This window comes from Pelobates fuscus, chromosome 2 (assembly GCF_036172605.1).
Source record: "Pelobates fuscus isolate aPelFus1 chromosome 2, aPelFus1.pri, whole genome shotgun sequence".
NCBI classification, from domain to species: domain Eukaryota; kingdom Metazoa; phylum Chordata; class Amphibia; order Anura; family Pelobatidae; genus Pelobates; species Pelobates fuscus.
In genome coordinates, this window is record NC_086318.1 from 242,209,240 (window position 1) to 242,228,310 (window position 19,071).

General features: G+C 39.8%; 39 pseudogenes; all 39 read right to left on the bottom strand.

The window, feature by feature from the left end:
• Nucleotides 1-244: 244 nt before the first annotated feature.
• Nucleotides 245-363, bottom strand: LOC134596341 (5S ribosomal RNA; annotated as a pseudogene).
• A 387-nt stretch (nt 364-750) lies between these two features.
• On the bottom strand, nt 751-869 carry LOC134587876 (5S ribosomal RNA; annotated as a pseudogene).
• A 134-nt stretch (nt 870-1,003) lies between these two features.
• LOC134588678 (5S ribosomal RNA) lies at nt 1,004-1,122 on the bottom strand (annotated as a pseudogene).
• A 632-nt stretch (nt 1,123-1,754) lies between these two features.
• On the bottom strand, nt 1,755-1,873 carry LOC134587752 (5S ribosomal RNA; annotated as a pseudogene).
• A 135-nt stretch (nt 1,874-2,008) lies between these two features.
• Nucleotides 2,009-2,127, bottom strand: LOC134587968 (5S ribosomal RNA; annotated as a pseudogene).
• Nucleotides 2,128-2,261: 134 nt separating this feature from the next.
• LOC134589097 (5S ribosomal RNA) lies at nt 2,262-2,380 on the bottom strand (annotated as a pseudogene).
• A 387-nt stretch (nt 2,381-2,767) lies between these two features.
• Nucleotides 2,768-2,886, bottom strand: LOC134589090 (5S ribosomal RNA; annotated as a pseudogene).
• A 134-nt stretch (nt 2,887-3,020) lies between these two features.
• Nucleotides 3,021-3,139, bottom strand: LOC134595478 (5S ribosomal RNA; annotated as a pseudogene).
• A 134-nt stretch (nt 3,140-3,273) lies between these two features.
• On the bottom strand, nt 3,274-3,392 carry LOC134588119 (5S ribosomal RNA; annotated as a pseudogene).
• Nucleotides 3,393-3,526: 134 nt separating this feature from the next.
• On the bottom strand, nt 3,527-3,645 carry LOC134588929 (5S ribosomal RNA; annotated as a pseudogene).
• Nucleotides 3,646-3,779: 134 nt separating this feature from the next.
• LOC134589176 (5S ribosomal RNA) lies at nt 3,780-3,898 on the bottom strand (annotated as a pseudogene).
• An 863-nt stretch (nt 3,899-4,761) lies between these two features.
• Nucleotides 4,762-4,880, bottom strand: LOC134589203 (5S ribosomal RNA; annotated as a pseudogene).
• Nucleotides 4,881-5,014: 134 nt separating this feature from the next.
• Nucleotides 5,015-5,133, bottom strand: LOC134595480 (5S ribosomal RNA; annotated as a pseudogene).
• A 134-nt stretch (nt 5,134-5,267) lies between these two features.
• On the bottom strand, nt 5,268-5,386 carry LOC134589178 (5S ribosomal RNA; annotated as a pseudogene).
• A 1,109-nt stretch (nt 5,387-6,495) lies between these two features.
• On the bottom strand, nt 6,496-6,614 carry LOC134589255 (5S ribosomal RNA; annotated as a pseudogene).
• Nucleotides 6,615-7,487: 873 nt separating this feature from the next.
• Nucleotides 7,488-7,606, bottom strand: LOC134588021 (5S ribosomal RNA; annotated as a pseudogene).
• A 630-nt stretch (nt 7,607-8,236) lies between these two features.
• Nucleotides 8,237-8,355, bottom strand: LOC134588216 (5S ribosomal RNA; annotated as a pseudogene).
• Nucleotides 8,356-9,228: 873 nt separating this feature from the next.
• LOC134588022 (5S ribosomal RNA) lies at nt 9,229-9,347 on the bottom strand (annotated as a pseudogene).
• A 630-nt stretch (nt 9,348-9,977) lies between these two features.
• Nucleotides 9,978-10,096, bottom strand: LOC134588217 (5S ribosomal RNA; annotated as a pseudogene).
• Nucleotides 10,097-10,230: 134 nt separating this feature from the next.
• Nucleotides 10,231-10,349, bottom strand: LOC134597607 (5S ribosomal RNA; annotated as a pseudogene).
• A 380-nt stretch (nt 10,350-10,729) lies between these two features.
• On the bottom strand, nt 10,730-10,848 carry LOC134596553 (5S ribosomal RNA; annotated as a pseudogene).
• Nucleotides 10,849-11,226: 378 nt separating this feature from the next.
• Nucleotides 11,227-11,346, bottom strand: LOC134588902 (5S ribosomal RNA; annotated as a pseudogene).
• A 134-nt stretch (nt 11,347-11,480) lies between these two features.
• Nucleotides 11,481-11,599, bottom strand: LOC134597602 (5S ribosomal RNA; annotated as a pseudogene).
• A 377-nt stretch (nt 11,600-11,976) lies between these two features.
• Nucleotides 11,977-12,095, bottom strand: LOC134588652 (5S ribosomal RNA; annotated as a pseudogene).
• A 134-nt stretch (nt 12,096-12,229) lies between these two features.
• LOC134595286 (5S ribosomal RNA) lies at nt 12,230-12,348 on the bottom strand (annotated as a pseudogene).
• A 378-nt stretch (nt 12,349-12,726) lies between these two features.
• Nucleotides 12,727-12,845, bottom strand: LOC134588942 (5S ribosomal RNA; annotated as a pseudogene).
• A 134-nt stretch (nt 12,846-12,979) lies between these two features.
• On the bottom strand, nt 12,980-13,098 carry LOC134595135 (5S ribosomal RNA; annotated as a pseudogene).
• An 864-nt stretch (nt 13,099-13,962) lies between these two features.
• Nucleotides 13,963-14,081, bottom strand: LOC134597708 (5S ribosomal RNA; annotated as a pseudogene).
• Nucleotides 14,082-14,215: 134 nt separating this feature from the next.
• LOC134588584 (5S ribosomal RNA) lies at nt 14,216-14,334 on the bottom strand (annotated as a pseudogene).
• Nucleotides 14,335-15,202: 868 nt separating this feature from the next.
• On the bottom strand, nt 15,203-15,321 carry LOC134597806 (5S ribosomal RNA; annotated as a pseudogene).
• A 377-nt stretch (nt 15,322-15,698) lies between these two features.
• Nucleotides 15,699-15,817, bottom strand: LOC134597807 (5S ribosomal RNA; annotated as a pseudogene).
• A 134-nt stretch (nt 15,818-15,951) lies between these two features.
• Nucleotides 15,952-16,070, bottom strand: LOC134588127 (5S ribosomal RNA; annotated as a pseudogene).
• Nucleotides 16,071-16,204: 134 nt separating this feature from the next.
• Nucleotides 16,205-16,323, bottom strand: LOC134587864 (5S ribosomal RNA; annotated as a pseudogene).
• A 134-nt stretch (nt 16,324-16,457) lies between these two features.
• Nucleotides 16,458-16,576, bottom strand: LOC134597808 (5S ribosomal RNA; annotated as a pseudogene).
• Nucleotides 16,577-17,442: 866 nt separating this feature from the next.
• On the bottom strand, nt 17,443-17,561 carry LOC134597709 (5S ribosomal RNA; annotated as a pseudogene).
• A 134-nt stretch (nt 17,562-17,695) lies between these two features.
• Nucleotides 17,696-17,814, bottom strand: LOC134597711 (5S ribosomal RNA; annotated as a pseudogene).
• A 134-nt stretch (nt 17,815-17,948) lies between these two features.
• LOC134595458 (5S ribosomal RNA) lies at nt 17,949-18,067 on the bottom strand (annotated as a pseudogene).
• Nucleotides 18,068-18,201: 134 nt separating this feature from the next.
• Nucleotides 18,202-18,320, bottom strand: LOC134596393 (5S ribosomal RNA; annotated as a pseudogene).
• A 379-nt stretch (nt 18,321-18,699) lies between these two features.
• On the bottom strand, nt 18,700-18,818 carry LOC134597360 (5S ribosomal RNA; annotated as a pseudogene).
• Nucleotides 18,819-19,071: the final 253 nt, after the last annotated feature.

Sequence of the window (19,071 nt, forward strand, 5' to 3'; positions counted from 1 at the left end):
TCTTTCTATTTGCACAATCCAGAATGTCTAATATTTGTCTAGCATAATCTGTAGCAGTGCTTCTGAGATATGACGAGATCAGGCATTTTCAGACTAATATGGCCATAGGCAAAATTAATCGAATGCAATTTCTCTGATGTTGGTAGAATATCAAACACTGGTTGCGACAAAAGACAAGACACTTCTGGATAGGGAAAAAAGTGATCAGATAATGACATCATAATGCAAAAAAGAAATAAACAAAAGCATATGGCACCTGAGGTTCCTAGTTGGTCTCCCATACAAGTACTAACCAGGCCCGAGTCTGGATGGCTTCTGAGATCTGATGAGATCAGGCATTTGCAGACTGGTATGGTCATAGGCAAAATTCACCGAATGCAATTTCACTGATGTTGGTAGAAAATCAAACACTGGTTGCGACAAAAGACAAGACGCTTCTGGATAGGGAAAAAAGTGATCTGGTTATGACATCATAATGCAAAAAAGAAATAAACAAAAGTTTATTGCACCTGAGGTTCCTAGATGGTCTCCCATACAAGTACTAACCAGGCCCGAGTCTGGAGGGCTTCAGAGATCTGACGAGATCAGGCATTTTCAGACTGGTATGGCCATAGGGAAAGTGAATCAAATGCAATTTCAATGATGTTGGTAGAATATCAAACACTGGATGCAACAAAAGACAAGACACTTCTGGATAGGGAAAAAAGTGATCTGGTTATGACATCATAATGCAAAAAAGAAATAAACAAAAGTTTATGGCACCTGAGGTTGCTAGTTGGTCTCCCATACAAGTACTAACCAGGCCCGAGTCTGGATGGCTTCTGAGATCTGATGAGATCAGGCATTTTCAGACTGGTATGGCCATAGGCAAAATTCATCAAATTTAATTTCACTGATGTTGGTAGAATATCAAACACTGGTTGTGACAAAAGACAAGACGCTTCTGGATAGGGAAAAAAGTGATCTGGTTATGACATCATAATGCAAAAAAGAAATAAACAAAAGCATATGGCACCTGAGGTTCCTAGTTGGTCTCCCATACAAGTACTAACCAGGCCCGAGTCTGAATGGCTTCTGAGATCTGACGAGAACAGGCATTTTTAGACTGGTATGGCCATAGTCAAAATTAATTCAATGCAATTTCACTGATGTTGGTAGAATATCAAACACTGGTTGCGACAAAAGACAAGACGCTTCTGGATAGGGAAAAAAGTGATCTGATTATGACATCATAATGCAAAAATGAAATAAACAAAAGCTTATGGCACCTGAGGTTCCTAGTTGGTCTCCCATAAAAGCACTAACCAAGCCCGAGTCTGGATGGCTTCTGAGATCTGGCATTTTCAGACTGGTATGGCCATAGGCAGAGTTAATCGAATGCAATTTCACTGATTTTGGTAGAATATCAAACACTGGTTGCGACAAAAGACAAGACGCTTCTGGATAGGGAAAATAGTGATCTGGTTATGACATCATAATGCAAAAAAGAAATAAACAAAAGTTTATTGCACCTGAGGTTCCTAGTTGGTCTCCCAGACAAGTACTAACCAGGCCCGATTCCGGATGGCTTCAGAGATCTGACAAGATCAGGCATTTTCCAACTGGTATGGCCACAGGCAAAACTAATCGAATGCAATTTTCCTGATTTTGGTAGAATATCAAACACTGGTTGCGACAAAAGACAAGACGCTCCTGGATAGGGAAAAAAAAGTGATCTGATTATAACATCATAATACAAAAAATAAATAAACAAAAGCTTATGGCACCTGAGGTTCCAAGTTGGTCTCCCAGACAAGTACTAACCAGCCCCGAGTCTGGATGGCTTCTGAGATCTGATGAGATCAGGCATTTTCAGACTGGTATGGCCATAGGCAAAACTCATCTAATGCAATTTTACTGATGTTGGTAGAATATCAAACACTGGTTGCGACAAAAGACAAGACGCTTCTGGATAGGGAAAAAAAGTGATCTGATTATAACATCATAATACAAAAAAAAAATAAACAAAAGCTTCTGGCACCTGAGGTTCCTAGTTGGTCTCCCATACAAGTACTAACCAGGCCCAAGTCTGGATGACTTCTGAGATCTGACGAGATCAAGCATTTTTAGACTGGTATGGCCATAGGCAAAACTAATCGAATGCAAATTCACTGATGTTGGTAGAATATCAAACACTGGTTGCGACAAAAGACAAGACGCTTCTGGATAGGGAAAAAAGTGATGTGATTATGACGTCATAATGCAAAAAAGAATTAAACAAAAGCTTATGGCACCTGAGGTTCCAAGTTGGTCTCGCAGACAAGTACTAACCAGGCCCGAGTCTGGATGGCTTCTGAGATCTGATGATATCAGGCATTTTCAGACTGGTATGGCCATAGGCAGAATTAATTGAATGCAATTTCACTGATTTTGGTAGAATATCAAACACTGGTTGCGACAAAAGACAAGACGCTTCTGGATAGGGAAAAAAGTGATCTGGATATGACATCATAATTCAAAAAAGAAATAATCAAAAACTTATTGCAATTGAGGTTCCTATTTGGTCTCCCATACAAGTACTAACCAGGCCCGAGTCTGGATGGTTTCTGAAATCTGAGGAGATCAGGCATTTTCAGACTGGTATGGCCATAGGCAAAGCGACTCAAATGCAATTTCACTGATGTTGGTAGAATATCAAACACTGGTTGCGACAAAAGACAAGACGCCTCTTGATAGTGAAAAAAGTGATCTGGTTATGACATCATAATGCAAAAAAGAAATAAACAAAAGCTTATGGCACCTGAGGTTCCTAGTTGATCTCCCATACAAGTACTAACCAGGCCCGAGTCTGGAGGACTTTTGAGATCTGATGAGATCAGGCATTTTCAGAATGGTATGGCCATAGGCAAAATTAATCGAATGCAATTTCACTGATGTTGGTAGAATATCAAACACTGGTTGCGACAAAAGACAAGACGCTTCTGGATAGGGAAAAAAGTGATCTGATTAAGACATCATAATGCAAAAAAGAAATAAACAAAAGCATATGGCACCTGAGGTTCCTAGTTGGTCTCCCATACAAGTACTAAGCAGGCCCAAGTCTGGATGCCTTCTGAGATCTGACGAGATCAGGCATTTTCAGACTGGTATGGCCATAGGCAAAATTAATTGAATGCAATTTCACTGATGTTGGTAGAATATCAAACACTGGTTGCGACAAAAGACAAGACGCTTCTGGATAGGGAAAAAAGTGATGTGATTATGACATCATAATGCAAAAAAGAAATAAACAAAAGCTTATGGCACCTGAGGTTACTAGTTGGTCTCCCATACAATTACTAACCAGGGCCAAATCTGGATGGCTTCTGAGATCTGACGAGATCAGGCATTTTCAGACTGGTATGGCCATAGGCAAAATTAATTGAATGCAATTTCACTGATGTTGGTAGAATATCAAACACTGGTTGCGACAAAAGACAAGACGCTTCTGGATAGGGAAAAAAGTGATGTGATTATGACATCATAATGCAAAAAAGAAATAAACAAAAGCTTATGGCACCTGAGGTTACTAGTTGGTCTCCCATACAATTACTAACCAGGGCCAAATCTGGATGGCTTCTGAGATCTGACGAGATCAGGCATTTTCAGACTGGTATGGCCATTTACAAAAAATACCGAATGCAATTTCACTGATGTTTGTAGAATATCAAACACTGGTTGCGACAAAAGACAAGACGCTTCTGGATAGGGAAAAAAGTGATCTGGAGATGACATCATAATGCAAAAAAGAAATAATCAAAAACTTATGGCAATTGAGGTTCCTAGTTGGTCTCCCATACAAGTACTAACCAGGCCCGAGTCTGGATGGTTTCTGAGATCTGAGGAGATCAGGCATTTTCAGACTGGTATGGCCATAGGAAAAGCGACTCAAATGCAATTTCATTGATGTTGGTAGAATATCAAACACTGGTTGCGACAAAAGACAAGACGCCTCTTGATAGTGAAAAAAGTGATCTGGTTATGACATCATAATGCAAAAAAGAAATAAACGAAAGCTTATGGCACCTGAGGTTCCTAGTTGGTCTCCCATACAAGTACAAACCAGGCCCGAGTCTGGAGGACTTTTGAGATCATGCATTTTCAGAATGGTATGGCCATAGGCAAAATTAATCGAATGCAATTTCACTGATGTTGGTAGAATATCAAACAGTGGTTGCGACAAAAGACAAGACGCTTCTGGCTAGGGAAAAAAGTGATCTGATTATGACATCATAATGCAAAAAAGAAATAATCAAAAGCTTATGGCAATTGAGGTTCCTAGTTAGTCTCCCATACAAGTACCAACCCTGCCCGAGTCTAGAAGGCTTCTGAGATCTGACATTTTCAGACTGGTATGGCCATAGGCAAAATTAATCGAATGCAATGTTACTGATGTTGGTAGAATACCAAACACTGGTTGCGACAAAAGACAAGACGCTTCTGGATAAAGAAAAAAGTGATCTGATCATGACATCATAATGCAAAAAAGAAATAAACAAAAGCTTATTGCATCTGAGGTTCCTAGTTGGTCTCCCATGCAAGTACTAACCAGGCTCGAGTCTGGATGGTTTCTGAGATCTGGCATTTTCAGACTGGTATGGCCATAGGCAAAATTAATCAAATGCAATTTCACTGATGTTGGTAGAATATCAAACACTGGTTGCGACAAAAGACAAGACGCTTCTGGATAGGGAAAAAAGTGATGTGATTATGACGTCATAATGCAAAAAAGAAATAAACAAAAGCTTATGTCACCTGAGGTTCCAATTTGGTCTCCCATACAAGTACTAACCAGGCCCGAGTCTGGATGGCTTCTGAGATCTGATGAGATCAGGCATTTTCAGATTGGTATACGCATAGGCATAATTAATCGAATGCAATTTCACTGATGTTGGTAGAATATCAAACACTGGTTGCGACAAAAGACAAGACGCTTCTGGATAGGGAAAAAAGTGATCTGATTAAGACATCATAATGCAAAAAAGAAATAAACAAAAGCATATGGCACCTGAGGTTCCTAGTTGGTCTCCCATACAAGTACTAAGCAGGCCCAAGTCTGGATGCCTTCTGAGATCTGACGAGATCAGGCATTTTCAGACTGGTATGGCCATAGGCAAAATTAATTGAATGCAATTTCACTGATGTTGGTAGAATATCAAACACTGGTTGCGACAAAAGACAAGACGCTTCTGGATAGGGAAAAAAGTGATCTGGAGATGACATCATAATGCAAAAAAGAAATAATCAAAAACTTATGGCAATTGAGGTTCCTAGTTGGTCTCCCATACAAGTACTAACCAGGCCCGAGTCTGGATGGTTTCTGAGATCTGAGGAGATCAGGCATTTTCAGACTGGTATGGCCATAGGAAAAGCGACTCAAATGCAATTTCATTGATGTTGGTAGAATATCAAACACTGGTTGCGACAAAAGACAAGACGCCTCTTGATAGTGAAAAAAGTGATCTGGTTATGACATCATAATGCAAAAAAGAAATAAACGAAAGCTTATGGCACCTGAGGTTCCTAGTTGGTCTCCCATACAAGTACAAACCAGGCCCGAGTCTGGAGGACTTTTGAGATCATGCATTTTCAGAATGGTATGGCCATAGGCAAAATTAATCGAATGCAATTTCACTGATGTTGGTAGAATATCAAACAGTGGTTGCGACAAAAGACAAGACGCTTCTGGCTAGGGAAAAAAGTGATCTGATTATGACATCATAATGCAAAAAAGAAATAATCAAAAGCTTATGGCAATTGAGGTTCCTAGTTAGTCTCCCATACAAGTACCAACCCTGCCCGAGTCTAGAAGGCTTCTGAGATCTGACATTTTCAGACTGGTATGGCCATAGGCAAAATTAATCGAATGCAATGTTACTGATGTTGGTAGAATACCAAACACTGGTTGCGACAAAAGACAAGACGCTTCTGGATAAAGAAAAAAGTGATCTGATCATGACATCATAATGCAAAAAAGAAATAAACAAAAGCTTATTGCATCTGAGGTTCCTAGTTGGTCTCCCATGCAAGTACTAACCAGGCTCGAGTCTGGATGGTTTCTGAGATCTGGCATTTTCAGACTGGTATGGCCATAGGCAAAACTAATCAAATTCAGTTTTACTGATGTTGGTAGAATATCAAACACTGGTTGCGACAAAAGACAGGAAGCTTCTGAATAGAGAAAAAAAGTGATCTGATTATAACATCATAATACAAAAAAAATAAATAAACAAAAGCTTATGGCACCTGAGGTTCCTAGTTGGTCTCCCATACAAATACTAACCAGGCCCGAGTCTGGATGGCTTCTGAGATCTGGCATTTTCAGACTGGTATGGCCATAGGCAAAATTAATCAAATGCAATTTCACTGATGTTGGTAGAATATCAAACACTGGTTGCGACAAAAGACAAGACGCTTCTGGATAGGGAAAAAAGTGATGTGATTATGACGTCATAATGCAAAAAAGAAATAAACAAAAGCTTATGGCACCTGAGGTTCCAATTTGGTCTCCCATACAAGTACTAACCAGGCCCGAGTCTGGATGGCTTCTGAGATCTGATGAGATCAGGCATTTTCAGATTGGTATACGCATAGGCATAATTAATCGAATGCAATTTCACTAATTTTGGTAGAATATCAAACACTGGTTGCGACAAAAGACAAGACGCTTCTGGATACGGAAAATAGTGATCTGGTTATGACATCATAATGCAAAAAAGAAATAAACAAAAGTTTATTGCACCTGAGGTTCCTAGTTGGTCTCCCAGAAAAGTACTAACCAGGCCCGATTCCGGATGGCTTCAGAAATCTGATGAGATCAGGCATTTTCAGACTGGTATGGCCATAGGCAGAATAAATCAAATGCAATTTCACTGATTTTGGTAGAATATCAAACACTGGTTGCGACAAAAGACAAGACGCTTCTGGATAGGGAAAAAAGTGATCTGGATATGACATCATAATTCAAAAAAGAAATAATCAAAAACTTATTGCAATTGAGGTTCCTAGTTGGTCTCCCATACAAGTAATAACCCTGCCCGAGTCTGGATGGCTTCTGAGATCTGACATTTTCAGATTGGTATGGCCATAGGCAAAATTAATCGAATGCAATTTTACTGATGTTGGTAGAATACCAAACACTGGTTGCGACAAAAGACAAGACGCTTCTGGATAGAGAAAAACGTGATCTGATTATGACATCATAATGCAAAAAAGAAATATACAAAAGCTTATGGCATCTGAGGTTCCTAGTTGGTCTCCAATGCAAGTACTAACCAGGCTCGAGTCTGGATGGCTTCTGAGATCTGGCATTTTCAGACTGGTATGGCCATAGGTATAACTAATCGAATGCGATTTTACTGATGTTGGTAGAATATCAAACACTGGTTGCGACAAAAGACAAGACTCTTCTGGATAGGGAAAAAAAGTGATCTGATTATAACATCATAATACAAAAAAAAATAAACAAAAGCTTATGGCACCTGAGGTTCCTAGTTGTTCTCCCATACAAGTACTAAGCAGGCCCAAGTCTGGATGCCTTCTGAGATCTGACGAGATCAGGCATTTTCAGACTGGTATGGCCATAGGCAAAATTAATTGAATGCAATTTCACAGATGTTGGTAGAATATCAAACACTGGTTGCGACAAAAGACAAGACGCTTCTGGATAGGGAAAAAAGTGATCTGATTATGACATCATAATGCAAAAAATAAATAAACAAAAGCTTATGGCACCTGAGGTTCCTTGTTGTTCTCCCATACAATTACTAACCAGGCCCGAGTCGGGATGGCTTCTGAGATCTGACAAGATCAGGCATTTTCAGACAGGTATGGCCATATGCAAAATTAACCGAATGCAATTTCACTGATGTTGGTAGAATATCAAACACTGGTTGCGACAAAAGACAAGACGCTTCTGGATAGGGAAAAAAGTGATCTGATTATGACATCATAATGCAAAAAAGAAATAAACAAAAGCTTATGGCACCTGAGGTTCCTAGTTGGTCTCCCATACAAGTACTAACCAGGCCCGAGTCTGGATGGCTTCTGAGATCTGGCATTTTCAGACTGGTATGGCCATAGGCAAAATTAATTGAACGCAATTTCACTGATGTTGGTCAAATATCAAACACTGGTTGCGACAAAAGACAAGACGCTTCTATATAGGGAAAAAAGTGATCTGATGATGACATCATAATGCAAAAAAGAAATAAACAAAAGCTTATGGCACCTGAGGTTCCTAGTTGGTCCCCCATACAAGTACTAACCAGGCCCAAGTCTGGATAGCTTCTGAGATTTGACGAGATCAGACATTTTCAGACTGGTATGGCCATAGCCAAAATTAATTGAATGCAATTTCACTGATGTTGGTAGAATATCAAACACTCGTTGCGACAAAAGACAAGACGCTTCTGGATAGGGAAAAAAGTGATCTTATTATGACATCATAATGCAAAAAAGAAATAAACAAAAGTTTATTGCACCTGAGGTTCCTAGTTGGTCTCCCAGAAAAGTACTAACCAGGCCCGATTCCGGATGGCTTCAGAAATCTGATGAGATCAGGCATTTTCAGACTGGTATGGCCATAGGCAGAATAAATCAAATGCAATTTCACTGATTTTGGTAGAATATCAAACACTGGTTGCGACAAAAGACAAGACGCTTCTGGATAGGGAAAAAAGTGATCTGGATATGACATCATAATTCAAAAAAGAAATAATCAAAAACTTATTGCAATTGAGGTTCCTAGTTGGTCTCCCATACAAGTAATAACCCTGCCCGAGTCTGGATGGCTTCTGAGATCTGACATTTTCAGATTGGTATGGCCATAGGCAAAATTAATCGAATGCAATTTTACTGATGTTGGTAGAATACCAAACACTGGTTGCGACAAAAGACAAGACGCTTCTGGATAGAGAAAAACGTGATCTGATTATGACATCATAATGCAAAAAAGAAATATACAAAAGCTTATGGCATCTGAGGTTCCTAGTTGGTCTCCAATGCAAGTACTAACCAGGCTCGAGTCTGGATGGCTTCTGAGATCTGGCATTTTCAGACTGGTATGGCCATAGGTATAACTAATCGAATGCGATTTTACTGATGTTGGTAGAATATCAAACACTGGTTGCGACAAAAGACAAGACTCTTCTGGATAGGGAAAAAAAGTGATCTGATTATAACATCATAATACAAAAAAAAATAAACAAAAGCTTATGGCACCTGAGGTTCCTAGTTGTTCTCCCATACAAGTACTAAGCAGGCCCAAGTCTGGATGCCTTCTGAGATCTGACGAGATCAGGCATTTTCAGACTGGTATGGCCATAGGCAAAATTAATTGAATGCAATTTCACAGATGTTGGTAGAATATCAAACACTGGTTGCGACAAAAGACAAGACGCTTCTGGATAGGGAAAAAAGTGATCTGATTATGACATCATAATGCAAAAAATAAATAAACAAAAGCTTATGGCACCTGAGGTTCCTTGTTGTTCTCCCATACAATTACTAACCAGGCCCGAGTCGGGATGGCTTCTGAGATCTGACAAGATCAGGCATTTTCAGACAGGTATGGCCATATGCAAAATTAACCGAATGCAATTTCACTGATGTTGGTAGAATATCAAACACTGGTTGCGACAAAAGACAAGACGCTTCTGGATAGGGAAAAAAGTGATCTGATTATGACATCATAATGCAAAAAAGAAATAAACAAAAGCTTATGGCACCTGAGGTTCCTAGTTGGTCTCCCATACAAGTACTAACCAGGCCCGAGTCTGGATGGCTTCTGAGATCTGGCATTTTCAGACTGGTATGGCCATAGGCAAAATTAATTGAACGCAATTTCACTGATGTTGGTCAAATATCAAACACTGGTTGCGACAAAAGACAAGACGCTTCTATATAGGGAAAAAAGTGATCTGATGATGACATCATAATGCAAAAAAGAAATAAACAAAAGCTTATGGCACCTGAGGTTCCTAGTTGGTCCCCCATACAAGTACTAACCAGGCCCAAGTCTGGATAGCTTCTGAGATTTGACGAGATCAGACATTTTCAGACTGGTATGGCCATAGCCAAAATTAATTGAATGCAATTTCACTGATGTTGGTAGAATATCAAACACTCGTTGCGACAAAAGACAAGACGCTTCTGGATAGGGAAAAAAGTGATCTTATTATGACATCATAATGCAAAAAAGAAATAAACAAAAGCTTATTGCACCTGAGGTTCCTAGTTGGTCTCCCATACAAGTACTAACCAGGCCCGTGTCTGGATGGCTACTGAGATCTGACGAGATCAGGCATTTTCAGACTGGTATGGCAATAGGCAAGATTAATTGAATGCAATTTCACTGATGTTGGTAGAATATCAAACACTGGTTGTGACAAAAGACAAGACGCTTCTGGATAGGGAAAAAAGTGATCTGATTATGACATCATAATGCAAAAAAGAAATAAACAAAAGCTTATGGAACCTGAGGTTCCTAGTTGGTCTCCCATACAAGTACTAACCAGGCCCGAGTCTGGATGGCTTCTGAGATCTGACATTTTCAGACTGGTATGGCCATAGGCAAAACTAACTGAATGCCATTTCACTGATGTTGGTAGAATATACAAACACTGGTTGCGACAAAAGACAAGACGCTTCTGGATATGGAAAAAAAAGTGATCTGAATTTGACATCATAATGCAAAAAATAAATAAACAAAAGCTTATGGCACCTGAGGTTCCTAGTTGGTCTCCCATACAAGTACTAACCAGGCCCGAGTCTGGATGGCTACTGAGATCTAACGAGATCAGGCATTTTCAGACAGGTATGGCCATAGGCAAAATTAATTGAATGCAATTTCACTGATGTTGGTAGAATATCAAACACTGGTTGCGACAAAAGACAAGACGCTTCTGGATAGGGAAAAAAGTGATCTGATTATGACATCATAATGCAAAAAAGAAATAAACAAAAGCTTATGGCACCTGAGGTTCCTAGTTTGTCTCCCATACAAGTACTAACCAGGCCCGAGTCTGGATGGCTTCTGAGATCTGACATTTTCAGACTGGTATGGCCATAGGCAAAACTAACTGAATGCCATTTCACTGATGTTGGTAGAATATCAAACACTGGTTGCGACAAAAGACAAGACACTTCTGGATATGGAAAAAAAGTGATCTGATTATGACATCATAATGCAAAAAAGAAATAAACGAAAGCTTATGGAACCTGATGTTCCTAGTTGGTCTCCCATACAAGTACTAACCAGGCCCGAGTCTGGATGTCTTCTGAGATCTGACGAGAATCAGGGATTTTCAGACTGGTATGGCCATAGGCAAAATTAATTGAATGCAATTTCACTGATGTTGGTAGAATATCAAACACTGGTTGCGACAAAAGACAAGACGCTTCTGGATAGGGAAAAAAATGATCTGATGATGACATCATAATGCAAAAAAGAAATAAACAAAAGCTTATGGCACCTGAGGTTCCTAGTTGGTCTCCCATACAAGTACTAGCCAGGCCCGAGTCTGGATGGCTTCTGAGATCTGACAAGATCAGGCATTTTCAGACAGGTATGGCCATAGGCAAAATTAATCGAATGCATTTTCACTGATGTTGGTAGAATATCAAACACTGGTTGCGACAAAAGACAAGACGCTTCTGGATAGGGAAAAAAGTGATCTGATTATGACATCATAATGCAAAAAATAAATAAACAAAAGTTTATGGCACCTGAGGTTCCTAGTTGGTCTCCCATACAAGTACTAACCAGGCCCGAGTCTGGATGGCTTCTGAGATCTGGCATTTTCAGACTGGTATGGCCATAGGCAAAATTAATTGAATGCAATTTCACTGATGTTGGTCAAATATCAAACACTGGTTGCGACAAAAGACAAGACGCTTCTATATAGGGAAAAAAGTGATCTGATGATGACATCATAATGCAAAAAAGAAATAAACAAAAGCTTATGGCACCTGAGGTTCCTAGTTGGTCCCCCATACAAGTACTAACCAGGCCCAAGTCTGGATAGCTTCTGAGATCTGACTAGATTAGGGATTTTCAGACTGGCATGGCCATAGGCAAAATTAAACAAATGCGATTTCACTGATGTTGGTCAAAAATCAAACACTGGTTGCAACAAAAAACAAGACGCTTCTGGAAAGGGAAAAAAGTGATCTGATGATGATATCATAATGCAAAAAAGAAATAAACAAAAGCTTATGGCACCTGAGGTTCCTAGTTGGTCTCCCATACAAGTACTAACCAGGCCCGAGTCTGGATGGCTACTGAGATCTGACGAGATCAGGCATTTTCAGACTGGTATGGCCATAGGCAAAATTAATTGAATGCAATTTCACTGATGTTGGTAGAATATCAAACACTGGTTGCGACAAAAGACAAGACGCTTCTGGATAGGGAAAAAAGTGATCTGATTATGACATCATAATGCAAAAAAGAAATAAACAAAAGCTTATGGCACCTGAGGTTCCTAGTTGGTCTCCCATACAAGTACTAACCAGGCCCGAGTCTGGATGGCTTCTGAGATCTGACATTTTCAGACTGGCATGGCCATAGGCAAAACTAACTGAATGCCATTTCACTGATGTTGGTAGAATATCAAACACTGGTTGCGACAAAAGACAAGACGCTTCTGGATATGGAAAAAAAGTGATCTGATTATGACATCATAATGCAAAAAAGAAATAAACAAAAGCTTATGGAACCTGATGTTCCTAGTTGGTCTCCCATACAAGTACTAACCAGGCCCGAGTCTGGATGGCTACTGATATCTGACGAGATCAGGCATTTTCAGACTGGCATGGCCATAGGCAAAATTAGTTGCATGCAATTTCACTGATGTTGGTAGAATATCAAACACTGGTTGCGACAAAAGACAAGACGCTTCTGGATAGGGAAAAAAGTGATCTTATTATGACATCATAATGCAAAAAAGAAATAAACAAAAGCTTATGGCACCTGAGGTTCCTAGTTGGTCTCCCATACAAGTACTAACCAGGCCCGAGTCTGGATGGTTACTGAGATCTGACGAGATCAGGCATTTTCAGACTGGTATGGCCATAGGCAAAATTAATTGAATGCAATTTCACTGATGTTGGTAGAATATCAAACACTGGTTGCGACAAAAGACAAGACGCTTCTGGATATGGAAAAAAAGTGATCTGATTATGACATCATAATGCAAAAAAGAAATAAACAAAAGCTTATGGCACCTGAGGTTCCTAGTTGGTCCCCCATACAAGTACTAACCAGGCCCGAGTCTGGATGGCTTCTGAGATCTGGCATTTTCAGACTGGTATGGCCATAGGCAAAACTAACTCAATGCCATTTCACTGATGTTGGTAGAATATCAAACACTGGTTGCGACAAAAGACAAGACGCTTCTGGATATGGAAAAAAAGTGATCTGATTATGACATCATAATGCAAAAAATAAATAAACAAAACTTATGGCACCTGAGGTTCCTAGTTGGTCTCCCATACAAGTACTAAACAGGCAAGAGTCTGGATGGCTTCTGAGATCAGGCATTTTCAGACTGGTATGACCATAGGCAAAATTAATTGAATGCAATTTCACTGATGTTGGTAGAATATCAAACACGAGTTGCGACAAAAGACAATATGCTTCTGGATAGGTAATAAAGTGATCTGATTATGACATCATAATGCAAAAAAGAAATAAACAAATGCTTATGGCACCTGAGGTTCCTAGTTGGTCTCCCATACAAGTACTAACCAGGCCCGAGTCTGGATTGCTTCTGAGATCTGGAATTTTCAGACTGGTATGGCCATAGGCAGAATTAATTGAACGCAATTTCACTGATGTTGGTCAAATATCAAACACTGGTTGCGACAAAAGACAAGACGCTTCTGGATAGGGAAAAAAGTGATCTGATTATGACATCATAATGCAAAAAAGAAATAAACAAAAGCTTATGGCACCTGAGGTTCCTAGTTGGTCCCCCATACAAGTACTAACCAGGCCCAAGTCTGGATAGCTTCTGAGATCTGACGAGATTAGGGATTTTCAGACTGGCATGGCCATAGGCAAAATTCAACAAATGCAATTTCACTGATGTTGGTCAAAAATCAAACACTGGTTGCAACAAAAGACAAGACGCTTCTGGATAGGGAAAAAAGTGATCTGATGATGACATCATAATGCAAAAAAGAAATAAACAAAAACTTATGGCACCTGAGGTTCCTAGTTGGTCCCACATACAAGTACTAACCAGGCCCAAGTCTGGATAGCTTCTGAGATTTGACGAGATCAGGCATTTTCAGACCGGTATGGCCATAGGCAAAATTAATTGAATGCAATTTCACTGATGTTGGTAGAATATCAAACACTCGTTGCGACAAAAAACAAGACGCTTCTGGATAGGGAAAAAAGTGATCTTATTATGACATCATAATGCAAAAAAGAAATAAACAAAAGCTTATGGCACCTGAGGTTCCTAGTTGGTCTCCCATACAAGTACTAACCAGGCCCGAGTCTGGATGGCTTCTGAGATCTGACATTTTCAGACTGGTATGGCCATAGGCAAAACTAACTGAATGCCATTTCACTGATGTTGGTAGAATATACAAACACTGGTTGCGACAAAAGACAAGACGCTTCTGGATATGGAAAAAAAGTGATCTGATTATGACATCATAATGCAAAAAAGAAATAAACAAAAGCTTATGGCACCTGAGGTTCCTAGTTGGTCTCCCATACAAGTACTAACCAGGCCCGAGTCTGGATGGCTACTGAGATCTGACATTTTCAGACTGGTATGGCCATAGGCAAAACTAACTGAATGCCATTTCACTGATGTTGGTAGAATATCAAACACTGGTTGCGACAAAAGACAAGACGCTTCTGGATATGGAAAAAAAGTGATCTGATTATGACATCATAATGCAAAAAAGAAATAAACAAAAGCTTATGGAACCTGATGTTCCTAGTTGGTCTCCCATACAAGTACTAACCAGGCCCGAGTCTGGATGGCTTCTGAGATCTGACATTTTCAGACTGGTATGGCCATAGGCAAAACTAACTGAATGCCATTTCACTGATGTTGGTAGAATATACAAAGACTGGTTGCGACAAAAGACAAGAAGCTTCTGGATATGGAAAAAAAGTGATCTAATTATGACATCATATTGCAAAAAAGAAATAAACAAAAGCTTATGGCACCTGAGGTTCCTAGTTGGTCTCCCATACAAGTACTAACCAGGCCCGTGTCTGGATGGCTACTGAGATCTGACGAGATCAGGCATTTTCAGACTAGTATGGCCATAGGCAAAATTAATTGAATGCAATTTCACTGATGTTGGTAGAATATCAAACACTGGTTGTGACAAAAGACAAGACGCTTCTGGATAGGGAAAAAAGTGATCTGATTATGACATCATAATGCAAAAAAGAAATAAACAAAAGCTTATGGCACCTGAGGTTCCTAGTTGGTCTCCCATACAAGTACTAACCAGGCCCGAGTCTGGATGGCTTCTGAGATCTGGCATTTTCAGACTGGTATGGCCATAGGCAAAATTAATTGAATGCAATTTCACTGATGTTGGTAGAATATCAAACACTGGTTGTGACAAAAGACAAGACGCTTCTGGATAGGGAAAAAAGTGATCTGATTATGACATCATAATGCAAAAAAGAAATAAACAAAAGCTTATGGCACCTGAGGTTCCTAGTTGGTCTCCCATACAAGTACTAACCAGGCCCGTGTCTGGATGGCTACTGAGATCTGACGAGATCAGGCATTTTCAGACTAGTATGGCCATAGGCAAAATTAATTGAATGCAATTTCACTGATGTTGGTAGAATATCAAACACTGGTTGTGACAAAAGACAAGACGCTTCTATAAAGGGAAAAAAGTGATCTGATGATGACATCATAATGCAAAAAAGAAATAAACAAAAGCTTATGGCACCTGAGGTTCCTAGTTGGTCCCCCATACAAGTACTAACCAGGCCCAAATCTGGATAGCTTCTGAGATCTGACGAGATTAGGGATTTTCAGACTGGCATGGCCATAGGCAAAATTCAACAAATGCAATTTCACTGATGTTGGTCAAAAATCAAACACTGGTTGCAACAAAAGACAAGACGCTTCTGGATAGGGAAAAAAGTGATCTGATGATGACATCATAATGCAAAAAAGAAATAAACAAAAGCTTATGGCACCTGAGGTTCCTAGTTGGTCCCACATACAAGTACTAACCAGGCCCAAGTCTGGATAGCTTCTGAGATTTGACGAGATCAGGCATTTTCAGACTGGTATGGCCATAGGCAAAATTAATTGAATGCAATTTCACTGATGTTGGTAGAATATCAAACACTCGTTGCGACAAAAGACAAGACGCTTCTGGATAGGGAAAAAAGTGATCTTATTATGACATCATAATGCAAAAAAGAAATAAACAAAAGCTTATGGCACCTGAGGTTCCTAGTTGGTCTCCCATACAAGTACTAACCAGGCCCGTGTCTGGATGGCTACTGAGATCTGACGAGATCAGGCATTTTCAGACTAGTATGGCCATAGGCAAAATTAATTGAATGCAATTTCACTGATGTTGGTAGAATATCAAACACTGGTTGTGACAAAAGACAAGACGCTTCTGGATAGGGAAAAAAGTGATCTGATTATGACATCATAATGCAAAAAAGAAATAAACAAAAGCTTATGGCACCTGAGGTTCCTAGTTGGTCTCCCATACAAGTACTAACCAGGCCCGAGTCTGGATGGCTTCTGAGAACTGACATTTTCAGACTGGTATGGCCATAGGCAAAACTAACTGAATGCCATTTCACTGATGTTGGTAGAATATACAAACACTGGTTGCGACAAAAGACAAGACGCTTCTGGATATGGAAAAAAAGTGATCTGATTATGACATCATAATGCAAAAAAGAAATAAACAAAAGCTTATGGCACCTGAGGTTCCTAGTTGGTCTCCCATACAAGTACTAACCAGGCCCGAGTCTGGATGGCTACTGAGATCTGACATTTTCAGACTGGTATGGCCATAGGCAAAACTAACTGAATGCCATTTCACTGATGTTGGTAGAATATCAAACACTGGTTGCGACAAAAGACAAGACGCTTCTGGATATGGAAAAAAAGTGATCTGATTATGACATCATAATGCAAAAAAGAAATAAACAAAAGCTTATGGCACCTGAGGTTCCTAGTTGGTCCCCCATACAAGTACTAACCAGGCCCGAGTCTGGATGGCTTCTGAGATCTGGCATTTTCAGACTGGTATGGCCATAGGCAAAATTAATTGAATGCAATTTCACTGATGTTGGTCAAATATCAAACACTGGTTGCGACAAAAGACAAGACGCTTCTATATAGGGAAAAAAGTGATCTGATGATGACATCATAATGCAAAAAAGAAATAAACAAAAGCTTATGGCACCTGAGGTTCCTAGTTGGTCCCCCATACAAGTACTAACCAGGCCCAAGTCTGGATAGCTTCTGAGATCTGACGAGATTAGGGATTTTCAGACTGGCATGGCCATAGGCAAAATTCAACAAATGCAATTTCACTGATGTTGGTCAAAAATCAAACACTGGTTGCAACAAAAGACAAGACGCTTCTGGATAGGGAAAAAAGTGATCTGATGATGACATCATAATGCAAAAAAGAAATAAACAAAAGCTTATGGCACCTGAGGTTCCTAGTTGGTCCCCCATACAAGTACTAACCAGGCCCAAGTCTGGATAGCTTCTGAGATCTGACGAGATTAGGGATTTTCAGACTGGCATGGCCATAGGCAAAATTCAACAAATGCAATTTCACTGATGTTGGTCAAAAATCAAACACTGGTTGCAACAAAAGACAAGACGCTTCTGGATAGGGAAAAAAGTGATCTGATGATGACATCATAATGCAAAAAAGAAATAAACAAAAGCTTATGGCACCTGAGGTTCCTAGTTGGTCCCCCATACAAGTACTAACCAGGCCCAAGTCTGGATAGCTTCTGAGATTTGACGAGATCAGGCATTTTCAGACTGGTATGGCCATAGGCAAAATTAATTGAATGCAATTTCACTGATGTTGGTAGAATATCAAACACTCGTTGCGACAAAAGACAAGACGCTTCTGGATAGGGAAAAAAGTGATCTTATTATGACATCATAATGCAAAAAAGAAATAAACAAAAGCTTATGGCACCTGAGGTTCCTAGTTGGTCTCCCATACAAGTACTAACCAGGCCCGTGTCTGGATGGCTACTGAGATCTGACGAGATCAGGCATTTTCAGACTGGTATGGCCATAGGCAAAATTAATTGAATGCAATTTCACTGATGTTGGTAGAATATCAAACACTGGTTGTGACAAAAGACAAGACGCTTCTGGATAGGGAAAAAAGTGATCTGATTATGACATCATAATGCAAAAAAGAAATAAACAAAAGCTTATGGCACCTGAGGTTCCTAGTTGGTCTCCCATACAAGTACTAACCAGGCCCGAGTCTGGATGGCTTCTGAGATCTGACATTTTCAGACTGGTATGGCCATAGGCAAAACTAACTGAATGCCATTTCACTGATGTTGGTAGAATATACAAACACTGGTTGCGACAAAAGACAAGACGCTTCTGGATATGGAAAAAAAGTGATCTGATTATGACATCATAATGCAAAAAAGAAATACACAAAAGCTTATGGCACCTGAGGTTCCTAGTTGGTCTCCCATACAAGTACTAACCAGGCCCGAGTCTGGATGGCTACTGAGATCTGACGAGATCAGGCATTTTCAGACTGGTAGGGCCATAGGCAAAATAAATTGAATGCAATTTCACTGATGTTGGTAGAATATCAAACACTGGTTGCGACAAAAGACAAGACGCTTCTGGATAGGGAAAAAAGTGATCTGATTATGACATCATAATGCAAAAAAGAAATAAACAAAAGCTTATGACACCTGAGGTTCCTAGTTGGTCTCCCATACAAGTACTAACCAGGCCCGAGTCTGGATGGCTTCTGAGATCTGACATTTTCAGACTGGCATGGCCATAGGCAAAACTAACT